The sequence below is a fragment of the Vicugna pacos genome, chromosome 20 (genome assembly GCF_048564905.1).
Source record: "Vicugna pacos chromosome 20, VicPac4, whole genome shotgun sequence".
NCBI lineage: Eukaryota > Metazoa > Chordata > Mammalia > Artiodactyla > Camelidae > Vicugna > Vicugna pacos.
Window position 1 is genome coordinate 36,383,580 of NC_133006.1, and position 19,745 is coordinate 36,403,324.

Here is a 19,745-nt window from a genome sequence, read left to right on the forward strand (position 1 = left end):
GAAATCTGCTCCTAGGAAAGTCACTTGTATTAATTGCTGGAAAATAGGTCAAAACCACCTTGCTCAAAATTTTAAAGTGATCGTTTAAAAATACATTTAGCTTGTATATTTAACAAATATGTCATTTACAAATACTAATTTATATAATTCTTACAACAACCCTGAGGGATGGGTACAGTTGTCACACAGGTGGCACACAAAAGTAACTTATGCTTAGTCATACAACTAGCAGGAAGCAGAGGCATGTTTGCAAACAGGCAGCCTGACTTAAGACCTAGGGACTTAACCACTGTACGATGCAGGAGATCATATCTTACTTGCTTTTGCTCACATTTTTACTGACTCTCCATCTGGTTCAGAGGGAACGTCAAGATCCTGACCATGATCTATAGAACCTCAGGAGATCTGCCTGCTTTGTGACCTTGTTTCCAGTCATCCACCTCAAACCTTCTGTGCCTGCTCAACTACTGCTCTTGAATACCCAGGCATTCTCTGACTCAGGACCTTTGCTGTTCCCTCCAGCTGTAATGCTTTTCCTCTTGGCTTCCACAGGACTCCCTGCAGTCTTTGCTCCAGAGGCATCCATCTCTCCACCCACCCCCTCTCTATGCACCTTATGCTGTTTCGTTCTCCTCCATGTTATTCGTTACCACCCGATGTGATTTATGTTTGCTGTTTGTACGTTGCTTCTCTCCACCAACCCCAGAGCTTCATGAGGATAGTCTTTGTTGTTTGTTCACTGCTGTCATTCCAGTGCTTAGGGCATAATAGGGGCTCAATAAATAGTTGTGAATGGGGAAACAAGTCAATGAAATTAGGTGACTACAGCTGGGCCTGATCATGCTGAATAAATCATCCTTGCCATTTAAAATGCAGAAACCAAAATTTATTGCAAGTGGTGCAGAGCTGGGCTGGGAGCAAACTGTTTTGGCCAGGGGATTTTCTTCCCTGAAGACTCAGGAGGATGCCTGGTGCTGAAATTCAGCCTTCATCAGGCTTTGCCAGTTGTTCTTGAGGGAGGTGCCCGGGATACAGGGAGAACATGAGGAGAGGGAGGGAGATTAAGGACAGCAAAGGAGGGAGAACCGGAAGGGAGGAAGTGTGAACACCTACCATGTGCTGAAAGGTGTGCCAAGGAGGTGGCACGAAAAATGGGAAACCAGGGGCTCCTGTGAGAAGGCTGACGTCTGGGAGCCTGGGAACATGTCCTTGTCCCCTACAGTACAAATGGGCAAGAACCTCCTACTTTTTGTCAGTCTGTCCGTGTGCTTGGATGAACTCTCTGAGTGCCTCTCTTCCTCATTCTCTTCTATGAGGAGAAAGGATTTTCTCTGAGCCCCTGACCTCCACTTCTTTCAGCCCAGCAGTAGCAAGACCATCAGTGAAACTTCTAGATACTTGGTTACCTTCAGAGACATTTTCTGTCCTTGGGACCCAGTTGCCTAGCCTCCTGTCAATTCATTTGCTCGTTGGCTTGCAAGCATCTAGATAAATTATTTTCTGAAGGGCTTTTCTGTGTCCTGCTGCTGCTCCCAGCAAAGGAAACAGTGGCTCACTAGTGACTCTGTGCCCGAATCACCTGGATAGTAACACATGACCACACCGGACGGCTGGCAGAGGCACACTTGCTCCACAGGAAATGCATGTTGGCTTGCAACTCTAAATGTTTCAAAAAAAAAAAAAGATAGTGTGGTCCGTGTCTGCAATGAATGAAAACTCTGCCAGGCTCTACTCTTCACTGGTCTGAAACAAGAGCCGCTGTTTAATGGGTGACCAGGCTACAGCCACCAAGCATTCTCCTGTGGGACGTCCTTATCAGCATTGAAAGTCACCACATTCCAGACCAATCATTCCAGCACAGTGTGTGGTAAGCGATGCTACTATATAAGGTCATTTCCAGCTGCCAGCGTGGTGCTTTCAGTGACACAGCTTCCTGTGTCAGACCACTCTTCCCACGAATCAGGGGCAAGAGGGAGAGACTTCTTCAATGAGATCTTTTGGGAATTGGACCACAAAATGCAGACATGTGCCACCATGATGTTTGACATCAGTGTACATTAGACACCCAAAAATGTATGTCCTTTTTTGGAATCTAGAAAGGCCCAGTCTTTGGCAGGGAGGGGTCACAGTGCACAAATGCACATCCTATACTTACATTCACTTTCTAGATTTGAAGGGGTATCCCTGTGATTACTTCATTTTCCAGAAAATTGAAGGAGGTGGGAGCTCTGATTTCGAAGTAATTTACTAAAGCTAACTTTTCTGACCTTAAACTCAAGGTTCACACTGTAGGGGATGGATCAATATGGAAATCTAGCACCCATTGTGTTTGGTGCAGGTGGAAGGGTTGAATGCACTTACCTTCCTTGGGATGCATTTTTAAACTTAATGTTACCAATGAATTTGCATATTCTGGATGTGTGTCAGCTCTTTCATATTCAGCCAGCATTTATCTGCAGCATATTCTGTTGACATAAAAGGTTGGGAAAGAAAGAAAATGTAGGAAGGGGAAAAGTGATCCAGAAATGTTCTAAATCAATTATAGGGGGGAAATTAAGAATGGACAATACCTAAAACCGTCAATAATTTTGCATTACTGGAAACATAGCAAGAAAATGAGAAATGCACTCCAAATTATGAAATAGAATAAATCAAAGTTGTAAAATATGGAAAAAAAGACTCTCCATGATAAAGGATAGTAGAAAATAGAGTGTCTCCTGGAGTATTTAAAGTTGTTTAAAATTTTTTTTAACCCCTAGGCAATACTAGAAAATATGTATTTAGATCAGTGTTTCTCCAAACTACTGAATTATAGAAAAATAACTTCTTCAGTGCAGGGGGAACCATTTTTGGTGGAACATATTCAGATTTCTTTCCATTTCCTTTTATCCTCCAAGTCAGCAAAAGCTTATCTTTGTGTCATTCTCATGAGACCCCCACCCCCATGCATAGCCATAAAAATCAACCTATAACAAGTTTACGAAAAACATCTTAGAAGCAATGAGTTAAAACTTAAAAAAAAAACAAATTTCTCATATTGAAGATATATAAGTTATTTTTACCTCCACAGACTAGGCTTTCTTCAAGTTATCATAAAGTGGGTGGGCCTCATCCAGTCAGTTGATGGCTTTATCAAAATGACCTTTGAAAAGGATATTCTACCAGCAGACAGCCTTCATACTTGAACTTCAGCCCATTTTGGGGTCTCCAGCCTGCTGGTCAACCTTATAGATTTTTGGATTTGCCAGTCTCCACAATTGTGAACTCCAGTTCATTAAAATCAGTTGGTCTCTTCATTCTCTTTTCCTCCATAGAAACACCGCCCCCCCCACACACACACCATACTGGCTCTGTTTCCCTGGAGAACTTTGACTAACACAGCCTCCAGTAGTCTGTCCTCAACTCAGCCTCAAGATGATTCTTTAAAAGCTGTCAGACCTTGTTCCTTTTCCACTCACAACCCTCCACTGGATTCCCTTCTCAATAATTTTGAGAACCCAGAGAAAAGGCCACACTCCTTACAAAGACCTACAAACTGCTCCGGGATCTGTCTTTGGTGCCCCTCCCTGGTCTGATCTGCTGCACTCCTCCGCATTCATTCTGCTGCGGCCACACTGGCCTCCTTGCTGTTCGGTGAGGCTCCAATTATTTGCACTGGCCGTTCCCTGGCCTAGAACATTAGAAGTCTGCACGGCTTTCTCCTTCATCTTCATGTTTTTGTCACCTTCCCAGGAAATTCTTCCCTGAGGACTGTTTACATCACACACACATGCTGTCCACCAGCACTCCCTGTCCTCGTAATGCGGCCTTATTATCCTCTGTAGCACTTGTCACCTTCTGACATACTCTATCAATATTACTGATTTTTTTCTGGCTCTCTTGTGTCACCATTTGAATGTAAGCTGCATGAGGGCAGGGATCTTTTGTTCCCAGCTTCACAGAGGAATTCAGTAAATATTTGTTGGATGAACAACTGAATGAATACCTTCTGCTCCCTCAGGGGAATCACTCTAGCACTGACCTGCTGTCTTTTGCATCTTTAGACTTTCCTTTGGCTCTTCCCTCTCAGAATTAAAAAAACAACAACGACAACAACAACAAAAAAACTTCATGAAGCTCCTTTTTTTTTTTTTTTAACAAAACAAGACAATAAAAATCCACCACAGACCTTTTCCATTCTTAGAGGTCCTCTGACCTTGTCACTGTCTACCTCCTCCCTGGGTAACTTTATCAAAACCCAGGGCTTCAGCCATGATACACACTGACTGAGGCAGGTGTCCATTTGTATCATGATCTCTAGCCCAGCCCACTCTTCAGAGGCTCCAGATCCGTTGAGAAAACTGCCCACTGTACTTCCCAGCTCTGCCCCCCATGCTTTACAAATGTCTCCAATTCGATATTTCCAACACTGAAGTCACTATCATTCCCCTAAACCTAGCTTCTTCTGTGTTCTGTCTATATCCTGTCCCTGCAACCTGCCTAAGCCGGAAGTACAGGCTCCCTTACACCTCCTCCTTCTTCTGCATCCGCATCTATAGTCTTTCGTGAAGTTCTTTCAGTCTTCCTGCATCACTCTCAAACCCATCTTTTCTTCAGCAGCCCAGTTCACCTGCACTTGCTACCTTCCATCCTCGTGCCTCTTCCCTGCTGTCTTACTCTTCCTTGGCTGCCAGGAGTCGTCCATTCCCTCTAATATGCAGATCACATCCTGTCACAGCCCAGCCTAAAACTCTGCCTTGGCTCCCCACATCACTGAGAAGTAGAATCTTAAATCTTTGCTGATGCAGAGCCAACCTACCTTTCCCACCAGCTTTACCACCACCACCACCTCCTCCTGCTCTACACCGTCTGTGCCAAACAGAATCCAGTTCCCGTAGCTTCACTCATCAGGCTTTCTTGCCTTTATTCGTGCTTGCACTTCTGCCTGGAACACCCATGCCCCTTTTATTTACTCTAGCTTGTACTTATTCTTAAACACTCACCTTGAGTAACTCCCTCATCTAGGTGATTTAGGTCCTCTTGCGCACAGCATCACATGTATACTTCTCGCATCTAGCATCTCTTACCCTGAACTGAAGTTGATTTGCTTACTGCCTCCATCTTCGTAAGCTTCACCATTTTTTGAAGGCAAGGAATATGTCTTTATGTATTTTTTATCCCTCTTCCCTCCATTCCTGGCATAGAATAAGTGCTCAATAAATCTTATTTAAATGAAATCACTGCTTTTCTTGTCAGTTCCTAGCACTGCATAAAGTTCCATCAATCTTAATTAGATGAAAGGGGTGGATTGTGACACTCAGAGCAGCTTGAGATTAAGAGTGAGGCTGCTTTCACGGGGAGCCAGGAAGAGAATTCTGCTGCTGTGGAGTGATGGCCCCTCCCCTGTCTCCGCCAGGGCAATGTGTCAGAAATGAGTGACTCGGAGCTGTGATGGGGTGGCCAGTGATGATGGAGGGGGAGGAAGGAATGATTTGGAGCCAGAGCTTGTGTCACTGTGACAGTAGCTAACTGCAAAGTCAGTCTGATGTCAGTTCCCATTAGCAGGGAGAGTAACAGCAGTGAAGATATTCCGAAGTGGTGGCTACAGAGTAGAACGTGAATGTTTATCACTGCTCCACACCCAAGAATCCTTTTTGGAGTAATCAGAATGAAAAGACCATGATTCTGTTGATTCTTTCTTGAGGTCTAAAGAGCCAAAAATTCCATTTAACATGTGCACAAAGGTACATAAATGTCTTAATGTAACATACCTCTCATAGGAATTCCATTGCTGTCACTTCTTCTACTAGAGAAGGAAGAAGTAGAAAAGAGGACGTGTAAATGGGAGTGTATCGCCCAACTGTCAAGGGGTAGGAATTGATATAATGTCTTGTGATCAGATAAAAGTGGCAATGTTTCTCCAAGTCATAGACCACATTTTTTTTTAATATGAAAATGTCAAGAACAGAAACCTTTCGCCACATGACTTCCTGTTAGTTTTACATCACCTCATTAATTCGCACTACTTGGGATCAGTGGGTCCACATACTGCTAATTGGTCTGATCATCATAATCCAGCCTTAGTTTTAAGACTATTACAACTGTCCTGCAGAGAATCTGTCCTATAGAAATTATCAGAGATATTGACCACGATATTCATGTGGAATGTTTACTTCAGAATTATTAATAAAAGCAAAAACTGGAAACAACTTCAGTGTCCAAAATGGGAGATGGGATAAGCAAGTTATACTACATTCATTAGATAGCATATTAAATATGTATTAAAATTATGATTATGAAAGCTTTCAGCAATAAAAATATAAGAATGAAATGTTAGCTGAAAAGCATAGAATGAAATTTTGTATACCTTTTAGATATATTTTTAAATATGTATTTTAATATGTAATAATATATAGTATATTATTCATATTAATATATTTATGCAAATCAAAGATACTAGAAAATATTATCCCAAAATGAAAACAATGGTTCTTTTTGGGTAGTAGGATATAGAGGAGGATATTTTTTATTACACATGCTCTATGTTTTAAGAAAAAAAACGATTCAGTTTATTTAAATTTATTTAAATTTGTACATTTAAAAAGTCATTTGTATAATGTTAAGGTGTTGCAGGAGCATATTCAGTCATTTTCCAGTTGGCCAAGAAAGGACCTGGGTCTTGATTCTAACAAGCTGTGAGACTAGGACACACCTTATAATGCTTCTTGGCCTGTTTTCTTACCTATAAAATGAGGAACAGAACTAAACGACATTGCAACTTTTCCAGGTTTAAGCTGTCTGATTTTACAAAAACAAGGGCCGGAATGATCTCTGTTGTTTTTATAACAAGGATCTAATGAGATAGTATTTATGATTTAAAATGTGAAAAGCCTGATGCCATTTTACGTTGGTACTGCTGCTAAAATTCAGCTCTGTAACTACACTGTGCATTGGACTTTGGCAAAAATAATCAAATGACATTGAGTGTCAACTTACATATATGTTTTATTGTTTTCCTTTATGAATTGGGCCAACAAATTGAGGTATATGAACTAACAGCCCCCCCGAACAAGTGTGGTTTCTCCATGTCTTACAGTAAACTAAGTAATAGGCTGATGTATGTTTTAAGAAAAATTAGTTGACAGTTACACTTGAGAATTACGCTTCTTGAGAATTAAGGAAAAAAAATGCTACTGGAGTTATTAGTCCATTTGGTAGTTGCTAAAATTACATTTTTCTGTGCTTTTTTTTTTCTGATTTGGTTGTCAAAGCACTGAGACTGTTAAGAAAAATGAGCAGCCAGCTGTGCATGAAAGTTTAGTGTATAAAGCAGAAGAAAACATTGGGCATCGTGAGCGTTTTAAATACTAAAAAGGGCCACATTTTTACACTTATGTACCATTCATGCAGTTACTCTAACTTGTTATAAAACTTTTGATTTTTTCATGAATGAATGAATCTATTCAAGAGATGCTTGCATTCTGACCAGGTTGCAGTGTCAGGCTGTATCAGAGGTGTTGACCAGAGAATAAAATAGAAATGGTACTGCAAGGAGTTTACAGTCTGGAGGAGGAGTGTAGAAAGATACTGAACAAGCCAGTATACAGATAAAGGAATAAACAACTACCATCTGTGGTAAGTGTGAATAGAAGGAATTAGGTGCCCCCCAACCCCACAAAAGACTACTGAAAAAGGAACCCACTTGAGAGCAGTTGCCTAAGGGTGGGGCCTCTCTGAGTAAGTGCCCACCAGAGCCAAGAGTGGGGTGGAGAGGGAGCCGCCATGTAGAGCCGGGGGAATAGAGCTGAGGCAGAAAGGAAGTGCAGATGTTCTGAAGGGGGAGAGCTGACTTTGTTCTGGGAACTGAAAGAAGGTCAGTACAGTCAGCTCTCCATATCTGTTGGTTCCACATCTGTGCATTCAACCAAACACAGATGAAAAATATTCCCCCCCCCAAAAAATTCTAGAAAGTTCCAAAAAGCAAAACTTGAATTTGCCACAGGCTGGCAACTATTTACACAGCATTTACATTGTATTTACTACTAGTTACATAATATTTACATTGTATTTGGTATTCTAAGTAATCTAGAGACGATTTAGAGTATACCGGGGGTTGCGCCTAGGTTATAGGCAAATACTATGTCATTGTGTATAAGGGACTTAAGCATCTGTGGATTTTGGAATCCGAGGTTGCTGGAACCAGTGCCCAGTGGATACCCAGGGATGACTGCATAGCTGGGAACCACAGAGTGTGAGGAGGACAAAAGAAGAAGGTGTGACTGAAGAAATGGGGAAAAGCCAGTTCAAAGAGGGCTTTGACTTTTATTCCAGGTGCAATGGAAAGTCACTGAAGTGTTTCTACCTCTATGCCTGCCTCCCCACCCCCCGCCACTTACTCACCTTTGAAATTTTTTATTTTTTATTTTTTAAGTAAGTAATATATACAAACAGTAAATAATTCAAGGGGGAACAAAAGGTTATCTGATGAAGAGCCAGCCTCTCCCATTTCTCCTTGCTTGCAGTCCTGAGTCCCCTCTCCAGTAGGGGTGTCAACACAAATGATGTCTACATGTATCTGTGTAAGAGGGACAAGGGGGTGGAGATGTGGGCTTACATCTTCATAGTTTTTCTCAAATGGTAGCATAACATACACTTTGTTCTGCACTTTGCTTTCTTGTTTACTTAATATATTTTAGTGAATGTTCCATATCAGTACACAAAGATCTGCTTCATTTTTTTCAGTGGCCAAATTGTATTCCATTTAAAGAATATCTCATAATTCAATTACTGTTTTTATTTGAACATTTAGCTTGTTTCCAACTTTTGCCAGTACACGTTGACACAATGAATATCATTGTTCGTTTTTTTTTTATGTGTGAATATATCAATAAGAACAAATTCTTAGAAATAGGATAAATTCCTAGAAATACTTATCTTTATGTTATAGTGCTGAATTGGCCTATCAAATTGGGGGAACAATTTTTTTATTCTAATCAACAGTGCATGAAACTAATGATTTCTCCATGTATTCCCTCAACCAGCATTCTTTTTTCTTTAATTTTATTTTATTGTGGTAAGAACATTTAACATGAGGTGTACACTCTTAAATTTTCAGGTGTCCAGTACATTATTGTTGACTATAGGTAAAATGTTGCACACAGATCTCTAGATGGATTCATCTTACTCACCTGGAATTTTGCACTCACTGATTTATAACTCTCATTTCCTTCCTCCTTTCAGCCCCTGAAAACTCCCATTCTGCTCTTTGATTCAATGAGTCTGACTACTTTAGATACCTTCAGTAGTGGGATCATGCAGTATTTGTCTTTCTTTGACTGGCTTATTTCACTTAGCATGATGTCCTCAGGTTTCATCCGTGTTGTCATGTATTGAAGAATCACCTTCTCTTTTTTTCAAGGCTGCCTGGTTTTCCATTGTATGTATAAACCACATTTTCTTGATCCTTTCATCTGTTGATGGACATTTAGGGTGTTTCCACGTCTTGCTATTGTGGATAGTGCTAGAATGAACATGAGAGTGCTGATTCCTTCCTCCAGAGCCTTAAATCATAGTGCACTACCAAACACTTTTGTTCTTACTGGTAATCATTTATGGGGCGTGGTATATAGTAGTTTTATTTATTTATTTTTATTATTTTTAAACTTAGAGTATAGTTGATTTACAGTATTACATTAGTTCCAGGTGTACAACAGAGTGATCCAGTATTTTTATAAATTACACTCCATTTACACTTATCAGATATTGGCTATATTCCCTGTGTTGTAAAATACATCCTGGTATCTTATTTATTTACTACATAGTAGTTTGTATCTTTTAATCCGTACCCCATATCTTGCCCCTTCCTCCTCCTGTCTCTGCACTGGTAACCACAAGTTTATTCTCTATATCTTTGAGTATATAGTGGTTTTAATTGACATTTCAGTTATAAGTGAGATAGAACATTTTTCATAAGGGAAAAAATTGTGTTTTTCTTCTGATTAACCATTTCTTCATTTTTTTGCCAGTTTTTCCATTGAGTTATTAGCTTTTTCTAAGCTGTTTTCTCCATTTATTGTTTATAACTTACTTTACGTGTTGCTTTTTTTTTTACCTGTGCAAAATTTTCTTTTAATTTTTATATCATCAAATTCACTGGTCTTTCCTTTTACAGTTGCTGTATTTGTATTATATTTAGAAAAGGCTGTTCTACTCTCATACCATTAACATAGTTACACATGTTATACTGCTTGGTATGTCTCATAGGTCACTTCATTTTAAAGAAATCTTTGTACTTAAATTAAAATTTTTGATTGCCCTTCATTAAATTTACTGTTACTTTCTGTATTTTCCAATTTGCTGTTCAACCTACCCAGTGAATTTTTCATTTCTGACTTTGTTTTTAGTTCCAGATTTGCCATGTATTTAATTTTTATAGTTTTTATCTTTGTGCTGAAATTCACTGTATCTTCACTCAAAATGTCTATTTTCCTTTTAATCCTCAAAACAGGTTTATAATAGTCTTTGAAAGTTTTTATTGCATAATTCCACCATCTTGAGTCATCTCAGGTCTATTTCTACTGACTTTTTCCTCCTTGTTATGGTCACATTTTATTGCCTCTTTCCATGTCTGGTAAGTGTTTACTGCATGTTGGACAGTGCAGCTGCTGTGTTGTGCAGTCTGGATTTAGCCTCCCTTTAAATAATGTTGAGTTTTATTCTGGAGGCAGTTAATTTGCTGGTTGATCAACTTTAGGCTTTATTTGGATGGCTCTAGAGTGGCACTTACTCTGTGGTAATATAGCCCTATTTTTTTTTTAAACAACTCAATGATTTTAGTAAATTTATAGAATTGTGTCACCATCACCACAATCCAATTTAAGAACATTTCCATCATCCCCTAGAGCTCCTTTGTGTCATTTACAGTTAATTCCAGCCTCTGTCTTCAGTCCTGGGCAGACACTGCCCTGCTTTACTACTATAAATTTATTTTTTGTGGACATTGCATATAAATTTGTCTTTTGTGTCTGGCTTCTTTCATTTAGCATGTTTTCAGCTTAATATATTTTGTAACATGCACCAGCAGTTCATTTCTTATAATTGCTGAATATACAGGATCATTATATGGATATACCCATTTTTATTTATCCAGTCACCAACTGAAGAACATTTAGATTGTTTCTCATTTGTTGGTTATTATAAATAATGCTTCTGTGAACATTTGTGTACATGTCTTTGCATAGAGCTATGTTTTTATTTCTCTTAGGTAGATTTCTAGAAGTGGATTTGCTAGGTAGAATGGTAATTTACATTTAACACTTTAAGAAACTGCCAAAATGTTATCCAAGATAGCTGTCCCATTTCCATTCCCACCAGAATATGTGAAGTTTCTTGTTTTTCCACATCCTTGGCAACACTTGGTGTTGTCTGATGCTTTATTGCAGCCATTTCAGTGGGTGTGTAGTGGTATACTATTCTTGTTTCGACACATATTTCCCTAATGACTAATAATGTTGAGCACTTATAGCCATTCAAATATCTTTTTAAAATGAAATGTATCATTTATATGTGGAGTCTAAGGGGGAAAAAAAAGGACACGAACTTATTTGCAAAACAGATACAGACTCACAGACAAAAAGACAAATTTATGGGGGCAGAGGGAAAACGGTGGGGAGGCTTAGATTGGCAGTTTGGGATTTGTAAATACTACTAAGTATAAAAATAAACAACAGGGTCCTACTGCAGAGCACAGGGAACTCTATTCAATACCTTGTAACGGCCTATAATGAAAAGGAATATATATATGAATAACATCACTGTGCTGTACACCAGAAATTAACACAACATTGTAAATCGACTGTACTTCAATTAAAAAAAGATCTTTTGCTTACTTTTTAATTCAGTTGTTAGCTCTACTTTTAAGGTGTGGCTTTTCTGTGATTTTGACAGAATGTCTGGAGCTGAGTGAAATGCTTCCACCCAGCCTGGTCAGGATGCCAGCGCCTCCTTAACCCCCACCCCCCACCATTTCAGCTCTCAGCCTCTCGGTAGCTCTTCTCTGATGGGAATCACTATGTGTCCCTCTGAGCATGGCCAGCTTAGTATCTGGGGAGAAACTGAGGAATCTCTATGCAGATTGCTAAGGCCACTTCTCTGTGCAGCTCTTTCCTCTCTGGGAGCCCTTCTCCATAAATTACAGATGACTCAACAGCCCTGAACGCTGGCATCTGTTTTGTCCACCCAGCAAGACCCTGCTCTCAGTCTGGGCTAACTTCCTCGCACTGTGCTTTGGAAAGTGCCCTGGGCGAAACGCTGAGGTGAACCTGGGACGTGGCTGCAGCACGTGATGTTCTCCTGAGTGGTACATCATCCAGGGTTCGCAAACACTTCATACACTCTGTCCAGGTTGATGGTCGTTTACTTTCGATAGTTAAATCCAATACCTGTTACATCAGCATGTCCATAGCCAGAAGTCCCTTCTTTTTTTAATACTAAAATGTTTATCCTAGAAATTTTACTTTAAAAGTATGTATCCATAGAGAATATATATATATCTCCATCTCCCCGTACATTAAATTTTAACCTTAAATTTTGTAAAAATATTTTGAAGCCTCCACTGCTTTTCATTTTTAAAGAAATAATGCTTTCTCCTAGGAAGATTGTTAATGTTGTAATAAACTAATAGTACATGCCACTTTTCAGCTGAACCCTTTATTGTACGGGACAATTAAATAATCACTTACAAAAGTTTTTATTTTATTGGTGGCATTTAATGAGTATGGAGAGTTTTTTTCCTATGTTAACTGCTTCATAGAAACAGAAAAATGCATGCTAAAATATTCCATCCGTGACAAAGTTTGGTGCACAAAAGGGCCACAGTTCAAATTGAAGAGGCTGTTCAAAGAGAAAATGGAAGCGTCAATAGCCTCATTATTCTGATCATAATGGAATTAAAATATAAATATAGTCCGCCAAAATGGGATTGTTAGTGAAGGCCGTATTAATAGGTGGCAGTGATACAGATCAAAATACACTTTGTGTGCACGTTTGGAAGAGTGGAATGAGGGGCAGTTTGTGATAAGTCTATTTAGTGTGATGATACTATAATTGTAAAGAAAACCTTTTTTTTTTTGTATTTGTGCCAAATGTTATTATAGGGATTAATGTCTCAACTTCCTGTATTTGTGCTGTGTGCTAGTACAGGGATTAATATCTTAACCTTTTGTAGCTAACATTCTAGAAGATTCCAGGTCAGCCCACAAATAGATCAGCTGCATTCTCAATACAGAGGTTTTGAGAGATCCCAAACTGGGATCCTTGCTGAAAACACTCTGCCTAGTCTCTTGAAAGCAAAAAAGAAAGGCAATCCCATATCATCTATAACTGTTTCCCAAGTGCAGGAACCTGACAGAAGGCTTGTTTCTAACCGTCCCTTGTAAATTCTGACAGATAGCTCACACGTCCCCGAAAGATTATCTGTGAATTCCTGTTAATAATGTGACTTAGTCTACAATCCCTGCCTTTAAAAATCTCTTAAAGTAATGCTGAGCTTAAGCATCTGAAATTCTTTATTTTTGTTAGCAATTTATGTTGCAAACCTTCTTCACTTCACATAGAAACATATAAGCATAGATTCTCCCCCTTGTGTATCTAGTTTCAGGGGATATAACAAAATTATTAAGCTTGTAATTCATCTTTATTCATATCCGTATGTGCTGTAATATAATTTTGAGTGGGTGGTGGCGAGACAGGATCCAAAAATGAGCTGAAATCATTGTCCAATAATTAAAAGATCGTATCTTGTAAATGTGAAAAATGATGAAAGTCGGCAAAAAGATTAGGAATCAGGAAATCTGAATTCTAGTCCAAGAAGAACAAGATTAAATTAAGTGATTAAAACAGTTATCTCAGTATCCTTCTCATCTAAAAAGAGGGCTTTTATCTGAGAGGTCGCTATAGTGCACATCTCCAAGAACTCCACAAAGCAGCTTTGCCACCCAGACGTTTGCACAGAAGATTTAATGAACGCCAGCAGGGTGCTGGAGCCAAAGATCGCTCCGTGCAGAGTCATGTCATCTTCTTTATTTATTTAATATATTTTTATTGAAATATAGTCAGCTTACAATGTTGTCAATTTCTGGTGTACAGCATAATGCTTCAGCTATACATGAACATACATATATTCATTTTCATATTCTTTTTCACCATAAGTTACTATAAGACATTGAATATAGTTTCCTGTGCTATACAGTACGTACTTGTTGTTTATTTTATATATAGTAGTTAGTATCTGCAAATCTCAAACTCCCAGTTTATCCCTTCCCACTCGCTTCTCCCCTTTGTTTTCTATGTCTGTGAGTCTGTTTCTGTTTTGTAAATAAGTTCATTTGTCAGTCATACCCTTTAAATGTGCCTTTCCTTCTCTGTCTCTGTCTGTCTCAGGTTGCCTTCTGAGTATTTACCTGTGTGACGAGTACTGCAGATGATGTTAAGACCAGTACCAAGGACAGCTTTGTTGTACCATGTTTATGAATTCGTCAGCTCTCAAGTGTTCTTGCTTTTCAAAATAATTAAAACTACAGTTGGTACACACCCAACCTTTCCTTTGTCTTAACACTTTCCAAAAACAAAAAACAAAACAAAACATTTCTCTTAGCTGTCCCACTTGAAAGTACATTGTCTTTTTACTACATACATTTTCTCTTTTTAAATGTCCTGTGACAGTCTCCCCCATAGATACTATTAGACTGCAGTTTGATCTCTGGCATTGTTCTTGCATCTTCACTTTAAAAAAATTAGGTCTCCTTCTGTGCTAAGATGCACATCCTTTTCTGAGTCACTTGGGAGAGTCACCACCTGAGCTGACACCACATGCTTGCAGTAAGGACTTGCACAGTGCCACACTCATTATTAATCACAAGGAAATTCTGATATTAATGAGGACACCTACTTGAACAGTTTATTTTCCTGGGTGATTCTAATACATCTCTTCTTTGGCTCTTCCTCGCAAGACTCTTTGGAGGCAGGGATGGCAGGCATGACTTTCAGAAGGAAGAAATGAAAGACCAAAGATAGTGAGTCACAAGACAAACATGGTAGAGTCCAGGGAGAACCCATGTGCTCCAGCCCCAGGTCCAGGACTCCATCCACTAAGCCATCTATCCTCCCCCGAAAAATAGGCATTTTCTTCAGCCCTGAGTTAAAGTGAAAACTTTGACATCTCTATGCAAATACCTGGTTTCATATTAATTCACACACAAGATCCGAACTTTTGCTGCTTGTTGGAAGAAGAACAGTAGATGATCAGTGTATAATAAGCTGTTGTCTTTCTGCTTCACATCCCTGAGGAACGGGATAAGGAAGTCATTTCTGAGTGTGATTCTTCATATACCTTTTTTTTTTCTTGGCTCTTATTTTTCCTTTTCTTTAAATAAAAGGGGCAATGTAAAGAACAAAAGAGAGAAAAGAGGTACTGATACTACGTGTGAATTGTTTTCTCTCAACATGACAGGTTCCTTCAACAGATTTCTAAATATCTGCTTTAAGCAGCATCTTACATCACTTTCCCCTTTTGAGTGATATTTTGTTCCCTCTTGTTAACACAGAGAGTTGCTTGAGCTTTGGCCTCTGTATATGGCTGTCTAATCTCCAGATCTTAGGAGCTGTGAATAAACTGTGGAATTACTGGATTTGGATGTCTAGGGAATCAAGTTTTGGGAGAAGAAACATAAAGTACTTCATAGTTTCTATATCTTAGCTCGTCATAATCTCAGTCTGTTTTGGCAGATAAAAAAGTAGCCTCTCTTGCCTGTACTGCAAAATACATTATCATTATCAAAAGGTGGGGGTGGATTTTAAGGTGCGTAATCAAGATGTTAGCTTTCTCGTTTTATGGCAGGAGAAAACCCAGATCTGCACTTGACAAATAGAAGCCACTTACATCAGCACAGTGGCATCCAGGATAATGCTCACATTTTCATATATTGACTTTAGCAAGGGAGTCAGTGCTTCGGCATTTGGGTGTATTGCTGTTGGCTCAAGAAGCTACTGGAAGTCCCCAAATACTTTTCCATAACTGATTACCTCAGTTCTCTGCAATAACATCTTGGATCAAGTTCACAGGCCAAGTTAAACATACATACAATCAAAGTTATAAAGTAGCCTGCACATTCGGAGTATCGGCTCTTACCTTGAATCTGACCCAGCTGCCCTCATGGCGATGTGGAGATGTATATTCTCGTGAGGTCATATGTTGTTTATACCTTATTTGATCTGTCATTTCAAGCCTGTTTAGCGTTAAGCAACATTTACAATTAAAAAAAACCTTTGCTGCAAATGAAAACAAGGATGTGTTCATGTATTTGAATACAAATCTCGTGTGAATGTCTGACTTTGCGGAGATGATCTGAGGTAATCCAGTAGGAAAGGAATCTGTGGACGCTTCCAGGATAGACTTGAGCCCATGGTCAGCCTGACACTATTTCACATCAGTCTGTACTTTATGTACATGTCCCTTTATGTATTTTTAATATAAATTTATAGTAATTTTGGAGACACTGGCAATTAAGCAGGAAAGGAATATGGTTCAGGCATTACCTCACTGAAGGACTTTTGGGTTGTTTATAGTTTTTCAGTATAACCCCCCTTAAAAAAAATCACACAGTTGGTTTTTTTAGTTCATGTCTCCTTGGGAAGTGTTTGTTATGGGGTTGTTTTGGAGAGGTGGTGTTTACTGGGACATAGACTGCATTTTCAGTTCTAGTAAATTCTGCTAAACTGTCCTTCCCAGTAGCTTCATTAGCTTAGACCTCTGCAAGCTCTGTCAAAACACTGCCTCCTCCACAGCCCTGCCCATACCAGATGTGATTGGGTTTGTAATGTTTGTCTATCTAGGTTAAAAAAAAATCTCATTTTAATTTTCATTTTCCTTCTTCATATTGAAGGTATACACTTTTAATGTATTTGTTGGCCATTTTTATTTTTTCTACTTCGAATTTCTTATTCTTACCTTGTGAACATTTTTCTGCTGGGTCATTTGACTTTTACTGATTTGTAAAATATTTAAAATACATGCTCGGGTGAGAATCCTTTGTTAGATATATAAGGCAGATCCCTTTTCTCAAAGTTGTCTTTTTAACATTGTAATGTTTTTGTGTAGATCCAAAGTTTTGCATTTTGATGAACTTGAATTTATAAGCCTTCATGATTTTGGGGGTTTTGTTACCTAAAAGCCCTTTACTATTCTCAGTGTCTTAAAAAGATAGTATCCTATATTTTTTGTTATAAATTTATAAATTTCCTGTTTATATTTCTTGAAATGTTACCGTAAGCATTTCAAGTTAAAGTCACAAAACCCACAAACCTACCAAATTAAAATCTTTCAAACATTGACTATAAATAATCAAATTCTTTTGAATGTTTAACATTACAAGCATAACTTTTATATATCCAGTTTTTTCAAGTACTTTGAATACTGATCTGGGAGATACACAAAAACAAAAACAAATAATCCTAAGCATAAAATTTTCCTCGCCGTGCAGCTAGCTCATTAGAGGTTTAGAGTAAAGTTTCAGAGCACGAAGGGATGTTTGATTGTCTGCTGTCTTCTGGTTTCTTCTGACTTTAGTTTCCCCAAAATAATACCAGTGAGTGTAATAATAACAATAATAAGAGGCAACTTTGATTGAATGCTTATTGCAGACTAGGTAGGCCTGTTCCAAACACACTACATGAGATCTCATGTAATCCTCACACTGACTTCGGAGGTTGGTGTTGTTATGCCCACTTTACAGATCAGGAAGTTGAAGTACAGCAATGTTCAGTGACCTCAGGTGTAGAAAGCTCATAGGCAGAGGAGGAATATAATCTCAGGCACTATCTCCAGAGCCTTGTGGGAGTCAGTGTGAATATGCCACTTTGTATTTTCCTAAAAGGATATAATTTCCCTCTTTAGACATTATTTTCCTCATCTATTAAATGAGGAGATTGAAGGAATTAGCTTAAGGTTTCTTTTTGCATCTAAAATTCTATGATTCTTAAAAACACACCGAAGACTTTAAAAAAAAAAATTTACCTGGAACTGACTACTGACTATAACTCTCGGACTAATGAACTGTTTCCAGTCCCTACTTAACAGTCAGATTTGAATATCCTTCTGTCCATTTGAGAGTGACCTTGAAGTTGCCAGGTAATAAAAAGCAGCCCCAATTCCAGAATAACGGGAGATGCTTAGAGCCCCTAGCCTGACTCTGCTGAAGGGCTTCTCACAGCTCTGGGAGGTGTAATCTTCATCCTTCTCTGGTCTCTGGGCAGGTCTGGGTGGGCCTGGGTCCTGCGGTGATCCTTTGCAAAGAAAACTCCTCTCTGTGCCCACTTCCTGCAAGAATAAGGCAACCACAGGACAGCTGGGAAATGCGTACCTTCCTTTTGAGATGGTGCTCCATCATCTGCAAATATCATGCACACTTTTTTTTGCCAGCTGACAGCCCATCTTCTGCTTGGGGATGAACAGGAGTCACTTTATTTTTTCAAACCTTTAGACAGAAAAGTTCATGTAAGCTGTTAGAGAGATCCCCTGTTTGGTTTATTCATTGTACTTCTGCTTTGTCTGGTTTTCCTGCAAAGCAGAATGTTAGAAAACATTTTAAACATAGCACAGCATTTAAAAAAGGGTGTCAGTGGTTCTCAACATAGTCACAGATAAAGATCTGACCATAGTCTTGCATGTGGTAGGTGCTTTATAAGTATTTGTTGCATGACTTAGTATCTGTCCTGTTGTAAAACTTAAAAATCATTGAAAAATTCAAAATAAGAGCTAACATTTATCCACGTATTTTTATGCACCAGGAATTTTTACTGCTTTATCTACTATCTGCTTTAATGGTCTCCCAAACCCTATGAGGTGAGTACTTTTGCCATAAATGGCAAATGAGAACCTTGAGGCATAGAAAATAATCTGACAATTACCTGATAAGTTGTTGACCTGTGATTTAAATTTGGGCAATCTGTTCTTAAGATTGTTTTAGTATGCACTGTTACTTGTTTCCATATGTAATATTTAAAATAAGAACAGAAAATTAAGCTTCTGTTTTGATTTGACAAACTATAGAACATCAGCACTATCTATAATAATTTGTTGCAGCGTGTAGATTATGAACCTGAGATTGTTTTCTTGTAAATCTGTTCTCTCTTGTCTATACCCCATGTGGTCATAGATTTGTGAGATGATTTACAGCAGTAGGGATACAATCTTACAGCCACTAAAATAAGCCTTGAGCAGAGACTGAACCAAAATTCAGTCACACTTCAGCCAACAAATAAGTGTTCCCTAACCTTGGACTGAATCAGTGAAATGTGCAGGTTTTACAAATCGTTTTATTTATAAATCAGTTACATTACTTTACAAATCATTTACAGATACATCCAGCATGTATTCTACCTGCTGCAAAGATAGTTATTTAAATAGTGACATGAAAACAACAGCAACAGAGCTTTAAGTTGCCACTAAGAGACAATAATGAAAGACTGTTAGGAAATATTTATTCTAGTTCAGCTGAAATTCTAAGGAATTTATGTCTCTCCCTATGGCAGAAACTTTAAATGTTGTGACTCCTGAACCTGTTTTGTCTTCCAAATCCCTCTTTTTTTTTTTTTAAAGAAGGATTTAGAAAAAATGACAACAAAGAGTTCACAGGAATTTGTTTAGCTACAAAACAAAACAAACAAAACATTTTCTGAAAGATAGGCCCCCAGGGGCCCTGTGTCAGTTC

The 19,745-nt window shown here is 38.6% G+C and overlaps 1 protein-coding gene across 26 annotated transcripts in view; it reads right to left on the reverse strand.

Moving 5' to 3' along the window:
* Positions 1-2,416: 2,416 nt before the first annotated feature.
* Positions 2,417-19,745, reverse strand: part of HIVEP1 (HIVEP zinc finger 1) — a 224,579-nt gene continuing 207,250 nt past the window's right edge. For 20 of the 26 annotated variants that reach the window (XR_012062378.1, XR_012062379.1, XR_012062377.1 and 17 more), the window contains 3 exons: positions 18,396-18,509; positions 15,211-15,318; positions 14,910-15,017 (listed from right to left, as the gene is read on the reverse strand). The gene's annotated coding sequence lies outside the window, so the exon portion shown is untranslated. The other 6 variants (XR_012062373.1, XR_012062375.1, XR_012062374.1 and 3 more) reach the window with 6 other exon arrangements.